Source organism: Trichoplusia ni, unplaced genomic scaffold (genome assembly GCF_003590095.1).
Source record: "Trichoplusia ni isolate ovarian cell line Hi5 unplaced genomic scaffold, tn1 tig00001826, whole genome shotgun sequence".
Taxonomy (NCBI): domain Eukaryota; kingdom Metazoa; phylum Arthropoda; class Insecta; order Lepidoptera; family Noctuidae; genus Trichoplusia; species Trichoplusia ni.
Genome location: NW_020800153.1, coordinates 72,869 through 85,064, shown reverse-complemented (window position 1 = coordinate 85,064; position 12,196 = coordinate 72,869).

The following is a 12,196-nucleotide window of genomic DNA, read 5'->3' as shown; positions in this document are numbered from 1 at the left end:
TAGTGTGTGTATAGTGTAACTAAAGTGAGTCTAAACTGTGACGCAATAAACTCCCATTCATAAACCTTGAAAATATCATAACGTTGCTTGTTGCTTTGGGTAAAGAGTGTTAGGTCTGAACACCATTTTGAATTTTCCCGCTTAAAACAATTATTGCGTTCAACTCAAAGTGTTGCACCGACATCATGTCTCCCTGCTTGTATCACCCTAGCGGTGAAAAGCAATACTAACGGAATTTGACAGGTACCTTAGCAATAGAATAAGTTACAATGGGTCCTACTCAGCGAGGGGAGAAAATCAGAGGCGGCAATCTGTTTTACCGACCGATACGTGTGAAGCCATCTGTCGGCGAATAGCATACAAAATGAAAACTAAAAGGGTTGAATAGTGCTTCCTTTCTTGTTAAAGGTGCATTCATATTTAAATATAAATTACGAAGTATTACTACTTAAATAAACGGACAGAATAGAGCATTGAATTTTCGACTCTATCTTCTTAGTTTTTACACTCATTATTCTTTTAAGTGGTTGTATTGATGACGATCTTAGTCATAATTTCCGCTAACCCAGTGCAATGCTATTTGGAGCCTTAATATAATAATGCTATAGTTCTGGTTTCAGTATGACTATCACAAATCATTGAAGATCTGATAAGATCTCCTTTTCGATAAATTTCATAGTTTTGACATGTTATTTAAATTGAGAGCTACATAAAATATCGTAAGGTATATTTTCATGTTCGCCGCAAGCAATGTTTTCATTATAATTTTCTTATTACAGGTGAATGTTTACAAAGCTAGCGGGAGATGGCGATTAAGGTTCGCTCCGGGCTCTATACAAGGGCATGCAAGCTTTCAGCGCGTCACTCCTACTGGAGTCAATCTGGCCGCGCGGAGGTCCATCTTGACTGCAGTAGAGAGTCTACAATAAATAGAAACGCTATAATATAGCATGGACCTGTTCATTCTGGTCACGGGTTTTACCCGGGAACAGGAAGAGCAACGCAATGTGCGTTTGAATCGTATTCTTGTCTTCTATGATTTAAATGCATATGAAAAACCAAGAAAAATATAGCTGTAAATTCCCATCGAATTTCTGCTTTTTCTCATTCAGCTTGGTTTATAGCATTTCCTTAAATTGTTTTACTAACAAAAATATTGAGATTTGAGTATTTTGATTTTAAGAAATAATTTTTATCTAATTTCGGGCCTATCATATCTTAATTCGTTTATTCGATGCTTAGCGAAAATCGAATTTGTGCCTTGGAAAAGATTGAACGACTTTTGACATATGAGGTATCATTAAATTTGTCAGAATTGTGGTAGTAAAATATTCCTCCCAAAGCTGAAAACTCACATATGAATAAATGATTCTGAATCTAATAATTGCAAGGCATAATTATTTTATGCTTATTGCATAACTATTAAATGGACATTTTTGATACTTTTAAATATACCTATAACTATGAAAACTAAACCAAATACCTAAATCTCCTGTCATAATACAATAAAAAAATAATAGACCATAAACAACATTTATTTATTATCTGTAGCTCCGAACACCGTAAACTTTAGAGTAAATTTTGACGTTCCATTTTAGTCTATGATTTTGCCTGGTAAAACAGGTAGACACGCCTCTCTGCTTTACCGACCGATATGAGAATCATGAATAACAACCTAAAGGTAAATTTGAGGGGTTTTGAATACAGGTCTCGTCTTATCTTTTAAGTGCCTAGAGATAAATTGAGTACTATTGTTTAAATAAAATGATAAAAATAGTTGAGAATTTTTGAAAAATACTTTTTTCTTTTTGTTAGTATTGTAACTCCAAAATCTTAGAAGTTGTTGTAATGACGACGTACATTTTCCGTAACCCTAGCAAAAAGTAAATGATTTGAGGTTGGCCACCCTGAAAACCTACGTCAGACATCGCTGTCTTTGTCTTACACGTAGTTTATTTATATTTCAATCTCGCTTTAACATTTTTTTTTTGTTTACGTCATTCGACTCAACCCTTCACCTTTAAATTTACTTTGATGTTTACGTATCAATTTAAACCAATCACAAAACTTTGATAGTGATTAAAAACTCTTACAAAAAAGATGTTTTTCAGAGTGATTTCTCAAATATTAATTTTTCACTTTAGTGATTCCTTTCAAATCACCTCATGTAATTTATTAAAATCCAAGAAACTTCAAACTAAATTTGGAAAACCTTCAATTAATTGTGTAATCAAAATATCAATACTGCAAAAAAAATAGTATTCATTTAAAACACTAATATAATGTTCTACGTTGGGGCGGAAAATTCAAAATATTAACAGTTGCGTTGGTCGCATGCTGTCTTTGTCAGATTAATGTATTCAGTAGCGACAGATATACATTTTTTGTTCATTAAGAACGTCTTAAACCTTTTAAAAAACTGTGTCTTTAAAGAAGTACTTAGATTTTTGTTTAATTCCATTTTTTTTCTGAATATATTGAGTCAAAAGAAATTTTTGGCAGAAGACTACTTCGGATATGAGAAAATCGGTTTTATTCTCATCTCTTATCTTATAGGTATTTAATAACCGTTTGAGACTTCATTCATGTTAGATTGTGTGCAGCTGTCAAGCCGAGCCCTACCGAGACTGAAGACGTGGCGACGCGGATATTGACGTCTCCCTTACTCAATAGGGCCCTCTCGCTTTAATACGTGTAGGCAGAGCCGACTAACTGACATATTGCCTGAATGAAAAGAGAGTGTTGTTTTTATCTATACTAATATTATAAAGAGGAAATATTTGATTGTTCGTTTGACACGAATAGGCTTCGAAATTGCTGGTCCGATTTGAAAAATTATTTCACTGTTGAGAAGCTACATTATCTCCGCTGAACATAGGCTATAAATTATTTCAAAAATATTAGGGCTCCGCAAGAAAATTGCGATATTGTAACCCAAGGTGTCATAACTTATATCTTCCAACCACGAGGACGAAGTCGCGGGCAACAGCTAGTGTTATTATAAGCGTGTATAATTAATGTACGGTAGATAGGTGGGGCGATAGTATTCGTAGGTCAGATTCAAAAAGAGCTGAAGACCTTTCGATTAATTCCATCCATTTGAGAGGCCCATGTCCAATAGTGGACTACTGGGCTAAGACGAGGTCCTAATGATGATGATGTCAATTTTATTGGTAAATACTATGTGGGTAGATTAGTTCGGAATATATGAGCTGTCTTTGAATTTGCCAGAATTTCAGTAAGGCAGACTATCGAATTATAAATAATAGTACGTACCTACACGCATTCGAGTTTGTTGTTTTAAGCGACTTCAAAAAAAGGAGAGTTTCTGTTCGATTGTTTGTATGTTTGTCCGCGATTATCTCGCGTTTGGCTGAAGCAATTTGGATGCGGTTTTTTCAGAAAAGTATGTTTTACTTTCAGGGGTAGGTTTTAGTGCTTTCGCCGACTCAAAAAAAGAAGGTTCTGAGTTTGATTTTTAAGAATGTATATAGGTATGTATGTATAGGTATGAAGATTTTTAGTTGTTTTTAAGCCACTTAAAAAAAGGAGGTTCTCCGTTCGATTGTTTGTATGTATGTTTGTCCGCGATTATTAGACAAAGAGTTATCAATACCTATATGTTAATTTATGTTATTCGATTATCTATATATTAATACGTGATGCCAAAACTTTGTACCCCTTTTTACAAAAATTGCGCGGACGCACGAGCATAAAATTTGGCACACTTATAGTTTATGTGCAGGAGAAGTGCAGAACGCTAATATTTTTCAATAATAATGCTTCTAAAGTACATTAAATCAATAAATAAAACATTACCCACACTACCATGCATTTCACACACCCATGTTTCTTTTATATTTCATTTTGTCCATAGGCATAGAGTACTGACATTGACATATCAAAAATATATATATTTGCCTATACATACTCTGTGGTCAAATTGGTTTCTTTTGATTTTCATTTTTTGCATAGGCGTAGAGTACTCAAAAAAAATGTTTATTTGCCTCATTTAATATAAAAAATATTTTAATAATAATGCATAAAAAATACATTAAATATTTAATAAAACATTATACTAACCAGCATGCATTTGACACACGCATACATACTCTGTGGAGTCTGTGGTCAAATAGTTCTTTTGTCTATTATTGACATGTTTAAACTTTAATTTGAAAGTTTTTCAAACTTTAAAAGTTTACGAATACTACGTGAAATACTGAGCGCTTATACAAATTTATATGAGTTGTGTATGTGAGTTGTGTCGTCTTTTAAGGACTTCTATCTTCTGTAGCAGCAATCTGCAATACCTAACAACATTCAGGTACAATTTTTTTTGCTATAGTTAGCTAGATTTCAGTAATTGCATATACTTTAGGATAAATAAGTGATTTTGTGTTCGAATTATCAGAATTAACAAATCACCATACAGGTAAAAACTTTTTCTCTTCTTGATTTCAGTAATTTGATGAAAGAACTTTAATTATGCCTCGACATAGAACATTAACGAACCGGAGTGAGAGACAAATAAGAAGGAATATTTCTCTAAGAGGAAGAATTCCCCATCAGTAGTATTAGATAGTAATATGATTTTGAGAGATGCATTTAAATGTGCTCTCAATGTCGTTCCAAATGTGTTTTTAAGTTATGATTGTGGATTAATGAATTTAGAGTGCAGGTTTTGCAATGCGAAACATTTTGAATCTGAAGTGACTTTAGGCGACCGAACTGCATTCACTTCATGTTGTCACAAGGGTAAAGCAATATTACCACCCTTAAGTCAAAATGAATATTTTAAATCATTATATTAAAACTTCAAATGAACCTTCAATAAAAAGTAAACAAAAAATTATTTTGAAAATATTAGGAAATATAATTCATGTTTTGCTATGGTTAGCTCAGAAGCAAAAGTTGCTGAGGCAGTTACAAGTGGAGTGTATCATTTCAAAATACATGATGTTTTTTATCACAGATCAGGCCCAATGACTGCCGCATATGGTCGCTCACCATGTTATGCACAATTATATTTTTATGATGTTGACACTGCCATTAATTATAGATTACAAGAACGTTTATTATTTGTTATTAACCAAACATGTAACAACAACATAAAGCGTGAAATTTCACTGGAATTGGAATGCAGTAATCCTTTTGTGCGGTCATTCATTGCAATGAAAGATCATTGTCAGAGAGTCGAAAATCAAAACAAAGAAATTTGTTTGCTCATTAAAGTAAATCATGATTTAGATCTACACCGATTTAATGATGCAGTTCAAACTGATGTAGCAGTAATATTTAGTACAGTTGATGGTGAGCCACCTTTTGAACGAAATATGATTTGTTTTACAAAAGTTAATGGTATAATTAAGAATATCTCAGTTTTGGACTCATTATTAGACCCTTTAGCATACCCACTGCTTTTTCCCAACGGTGATACTGGGTGGCATGTCAATATTGCTCATAATACACCAACTACATCTAATTCAAGAGCACCCAGAAATAAATTAACCATGCTTCAGTATACAGCCTATCGACTTGCAATTAGAGATGATTTCAGCATGTTACACCATTCACAAAAACTATTTCTGCAATGGGTTGTTGATATGTACATATAGCAAACGATGAAAGAGTTTTTACAAAAAACATTGTTTTCAGAGAAGTTTTAAATCATTAACAAAATGATTGCAATATGCGATAAAAAATGCTCTAAATGGATAGTATTTTTAACGCATGATTTTTTGTTTTGCATCCTCTTATAGCATGTTTTGTTTTAGTAAACATATTTTCTTTTAATTTCATATAATTTGTTCAAAAAAGAAATTGGCAAATAACAGTCTTGGTCAAATCTGTGGTTATAGTAGTTTAGTTTTCGACAGTAGAACCTTAATAATGTTTGAATATTATATTTTAATAATGTATATTAAGTCACTTACAATTTAAATTTATTATATGGTCGAATTTCGACCACTGGGCGACCACTAGTAATTATTAATGAACAGAGATATCAAAATTAAAATCCCTATAAAACTATCACTAATTCGCTTAGAATAAAGTAATCGGTCACTTAACGAAAACTTAAAGGAAAGTAAAAAAAAAACCTTTTTTTATACAGCTTGCTTTTGTTCCCACTGCTGGGCAAAGGCCTCCCCCTTTCTCTTCCACACCTCTCTATTCTGTGCAAGTTCCGGCCACGAGCGCCCCGCGTATTTGACTAGTCACACCACCTTCGTCGCGGACGACCTCGTCGACGATGCCCTTCCTCCGGCGTCCAGTGTGTGACGATTTTTGGCCAACGGTCAGGCTGCAATGGCGCGACGTGACCAGCCCACTCCCACTTTAGTCTGGCTGTTTTTCCCCGACATCTGTTACTTGCGTTATGGAGCGCAGTGTGGTGTTTCTTACTCGGTCCGTTAGTTCGACACCAAATTTTGAGTTCGGGCTTCTGGTGTTCTGTAAGTGACCAACTTTGAGCACCGTAGGTTAGGACGGACAGGACGCACATGCCGATGAGCTTCCTTTAAATTAAGAAACTGTCACTTTAAAATAAAAAATAAATCAAAAATTCTTATTAAAAAACAGAAAGACTATAAATTAGTAAAAAATGAACCGCCTTCAATAAAACCAACTGAAAAGAATAAAATAATTTATATTATCTACTAGCTGTTGCCCGCGACTTCGTCTGCGTGGTTAGAAGATATTAGTTATGACTTTTTCTTCGCTCCTATTGGTCGCAGCGTGATGATATATAGCCTAAAACCTTCCTCGATTAATGGTCTATTCAACATAAAAATATTTTTTTTAATTCGAACCAGTAGTTCCTGAGATTAGCGCGTTCAAACAAACAAACAAACTCTTCAGTATTATATATTAGTATATAGATGCCAACGATATCTTCGCTACATTTCATCGATTTTTAATTTCTCGCGCGGAGATTTTAATATTACGATAACCTATTAACTTATTTGGTGTAGTGTAAAAGGCAATTTTGTTCTATATTACATGCATAATATATCTAACTTATTTATTTGGATAAGGATTAACACTGTATTGTTTAAAATAGGCTCGTATATAACCCATAATTTTACTGTATTAAGAAAACACATGAAAATGGTTATTGTGGGATATCCTTGGAAGATAGACATATACCACTGCGGACTTTTTTGTAGATCTATTAAAGAGGTACAAACCCGCCATACATTGTTTTGTTGTAACTCAAAAGGTTTTGGCAGCGTTCTCGAGGAAAGTTCTCGAATGGCTTAATTTTTTCCGACATGTTTAACTAATATCGATGTAATATCGTCAGTTTACACAAAACCTAAATTTATTATACACTAAAACCTTCCTCAAGAATTGCTCTATCTATTGTTCAAAACCGCATAAAAATCCGTTCAGTACTTTTCTAGTTTATCGCGAACAGACAGACAGACAGACGCGGCGGGGGACTTTGTTTTATAATATGTATATAAGGATATTATAACACACACCTCTATTTGAAGTCGGTGCCAAACCAATTTTCATGACAAAGAAGAACGCTGCTTTATTAGATACTAGCTATTGCCCGCGACCTCGTCCGTGTGTTTGATGATATAAAAAAAATCGGATTCATTTTTTAGTCCACGCAACTTTTGCTCTATAGTTTACTATTTGATTCCCTGGCGCCTAAACAAACCGTCACGTGCCCCCTATTCTCGTTACAGCGGGAATCGCTAAATTGTACTCTATGTCTAGGGTGCTACGTTCCACATTGCATTGCTGATTTCCGGCTACGTTCATGTGAAGGTAAATTTGAAATATGTTTCCACAAGGCCACGTAGCTCAGAGGTCAGAGCGACCGAACACAGCTTCGGCGGTCGCAGGTTCGAATCCTGTCGTGGCCACCAATGCAGGAAGTTCCTTTTTGTTACTTTTCATATTATTTTTATTCGTTCTTATTCATAAGTCTATAATTTTCGCATCTTTTTAGACCCAATTATGATGTCCTCGCAGACGAAGTCGCGGGTAGAGGAAGTTAATAATAAAAGGTTATATTAAAAAACTTAAAAGATTATATTTAAGTATACATTCATTAATTTTATGTATTTATTTCAAGTAGGTATTGATACATTAAGTAATCATTATTATTATATAGTTTTCTAAAATATTTTACAAAATCTTCTTATTTTTTTATCTTTTATATAAAAACTAGCAAGCCACCCCGGCTTCGCACGGGAGCAATGCTAATATAAGCTACAGAATTTCTTTAACGTTATTTATTTTGATAAGCATTCATATCATCGTTATGAAACAACTTTGGAATAAGTGTTTGAAAGAAAAATTGAATACTTGTCACAGTATTCGTATTTATTTTGATAAGGATAAGTACCATCTCAACAAAAAACGGCTTCCCAAAAATGTTTTGTTTTGGAATAAAATTAATAGCCAAATAATGGTTATTGTGAGTCAATCTTAAAAGATAGAAATATATTATGATGTCTGAGACTTTTTTGTAGATCTTTTATGGTGTACAATATTGTTAAACATTATTTTGATGTATGTAGTAGGGTTAAGCCAGCGTTTGCGATGAAAGTATAAAATAAAATGGTTACAAAAGAAGTGGTTATTGTGAGTGAACCTTAAAAGATAGAGATATGCTCTCATTTGTAGATCTTTTATGGTGTACAATATTGTAGAACATTATTTTGATGTATGTCGTGCGGTTAAGCCAGCGTTTGCATTGAAAACGTAAAAGAATAGTAAATAAATTTGAAACCTCTAAAATTGACTATGTTCCTCTACTAAATTATGCATAGATGAAACCTTCCTCATAAATCAAATTATCTATTAAAAAAACCGCTTCAAAATCCGTCAAGTATTTTCAAAGATTAGAGTAGTCAAGAGGAAATAACGACAGGAAAAGCGCTTCTGTTTTATAATATGTAGTGATGAATTGCTGTTCGTTAGTCTCGCTAAAACTCGAGAGCAGCTAGACCGATTTGGATAATTTTAGCCTTGATATATTCGTACCAGTCCAGGTAAGGTTTCAACGGCGAGAAAATAAAGACGAACTGCAAAACAAATGTACATCAACTGTTATGCGGTACGTAATAAATACGCAGGGACAGCTAGAGTTTAATAATAAAGGTCGTGACTAAGCTATAACCGCATCGGTTGGTTCGTAGATGGGTGACCATCTTTGTCATAGCGAGTTCCTCCGTGTTTTGGAAGGCACTTTAAATTTTGGGTCCCGGTTGTTATTCCTACATCTTTGACAGCCGTTACGGGTAGTAAAAAGCTTGAAAAGTCTGACCGCTAGTCTAACCAAGGGGTGCCGGGCAGTCGCTTCTTGTAAAACACTGGTACTTAGCTGAAACCGGTTGGACTGGTAGCCGACCCCAACATAGTTGGGAAAAGGCTAGGCCGATGATGATGGTTGAGAAGTTTAAAGGGGGTGAAAATGGGAAAAAATAACCGAAGGTTTGAAAATGTACTCGAATTGTAACTCAAATTTAAGCGCACTGTAATACAATATTGATGACATCATCAGGAGGATTCATAGCTTCATTTATTTTGATAATAAAATTGGTGATGGAAAATGGGATACGGAAATGAAATCGACAAGTCAGAGTAATGCAATTTTGCTAAAGATTTTAATTTAAATTTTTATCGTCGCGGCAATCTCTCCAGAGTCAAAATCTTTTGTCATTTTGTTTCATTATTATCACACTTCTTGTCTTATAATGGTTTTCTTTTGAATCGAATATTTTCTTGGATATAAGATAAATTTGATGACTTTTTTTTAACGATTTAAGTAACAGAATGAAGCGAAGCCACCAAAGTCCACGCTTAACACGAGGTAACAGTTTAGATGAAAAATATCTTCTGCAGCGAGTTTAAAACAGTATGAAGACGTAATGATATATCCTGCTGAGAGGAGGTCTAATCATTTCACAAAATTATTGAAAAACATAAAGACAGGCTCTTTGTTCTTATTGCTGCTCTTTCTTTCGCACTGCCAATTACTATGATGTAAAAAAAGTTTCAAAAATATATCCAAAAACTACTGAGTAAAGTCACAATTCCATGCGAACGAAGTCGCTAGCACAGCTAGTTCATTCTTAACTAATATTTTTTAAATATTTATGCCTAAAATAAAAAATACTAATAGTATTTCAAACCACAATAAAGCGATTGGAAAAGGACGACGACCTTTATAAGGGTTCGCGAATGCATTCTATTCATATAGATCAGTAGGTCAACCCAACATGCGTTGGTAAAGTTCGCTCCTTCAATCACGCCGCTAAAACTCACTCATTCATCTCAACCCCTCGTTCATTCATTTTCATTCAGTTTCACATGATCGATAGACTTCATTCGCGTATTCATTTGTCATGCTGTACGAGTTTATTCTGACAAACATCCATTCATTCATTTCGGTCTCCATTTCATTCGACTGATTCATTCATTCAATTTCGGTCTTTATTCTATTTCATTCATTCTGTAGTTCTACGGGATATGGGAAAGTTGAAGTTAGCGGACTCACAATTATGTTTAGCTAAACCTGCTTACGTTATAAACGCGAAAGTTTGTATGTATGGATGTTTGTTCCTCTTTCCAAAAATAACAAATAGGATAGGTTTATTCCCGATTTGATGTTCCCGAGGGATCATTTTTGATTTGCATAGTATTTTTTTTTTTATATTAAGATTTTTCGATAAACGACAGAAACCGACTTGACACCGACTCTAATACTACCGGTAGTGGGAATATTTCTCTACCCGTAAGTTTGCTTACTAATATAATAGAATATAATAGGGTAGTTATGAGTATAACTACAATATTATATTAGGTCAAGCCTGTGATGATAGTTATATGTCATCATCATTGGCCTACCCTTTTCCCAACTATGTTGGGGTCGGGTACCAGTCTAAAGGTTTCAGCTAAGTACCACTGTTTTACAAGTAGCGACTGCCTATCTGACCTCCTCAACCCAGTCACCTGGGAGACGCGATACCCCTCGGTTAGACTGGTTGTCAGACTTTTCAAGCTTCTGACTACCTGTAACGACTGTCAAAGATGTAAGAATAACAGCCGGAACCCACAATTTAACGTACCTTCCGAAACACGGAGGAACTCCTTATGACAAAGATGGTCACCCATCTACGGACCAACCGTGTCAAGCATAGCTTAACATGTGATCGTTTCACTTCTGCGGTTATAGCTTAGCCACGAGCTCCTGATAGTTATATATATTGAAATAAATAAATAAATCTATTTAAAACTACTGAACGGATCTTGCGCGATAGAGGCCACCAGCTAATACTGGTTGCCACCACGCCAAACTTATTGAGCGCGACGTGTCGCGGGTTCGATTCCCGCGTGGGAAAAGTATTTATGTGACTTGAATGTTTGTGAATAGGACCGCGACTCAAGGATGAAAGTCTTTACTGCGAGAATAATAAAATGATTAGACCGTTTGATAGATATTAGACACGTTTTTTTTTTTAATTTACCTGAACAATCCAAATTAAATTTTAAACTGCTTCAAAGTGTAGGAGAGGGGCTTAATAAATAAGGTATTTTTTCTTCTTTTCCCGCAGCCAAATTGATGTAGGCATAGTGAATTTAAATTAAGTGACGTCATTTCTTTGTATACATTTATTTTAAAGACTCCCGCATTAAGGAATTTAATCCTTGTGTCGCGGGGATTTCACAAACATTCACGTTACATGCACCAAGACACCCAGACTCAGAACAAGCATTAATGGATCACACAAATGCTTGTCCTACGGGGGATCGAAGCCGCGACATGTCGCGCATAGTGGGAAAAGCTAAATATGTGTTTATGTGTTAAATTTATTTATTTATTTATTTTATTTAAATGTGTTTACTTTAAGTACCTAGTCATCAGGCCTATTATTTCGTGATTTTTAACGGTTCGACCGATTTTTATCAAACATGTCTTTGAACACTCTCACCTAATTTATCTTTAATACAAAATGAACTAAAATAAAATCACTATTTTTTTTAGTGAGTTATGATGAGACGGAGAGACACAGATGTTAAACTAATAAAACCCCCTGGGGGTTAAAAAAAGGGACTTTTTAGTTTCTTGGCAATTCTTCTCCATTGGAATGATATTTTAGAACCGCTCACCTAGAACCATCAGATCTATAGGTAACTAACGTTATAAAGACTCATTCAGGCAACAGAAAAAAAA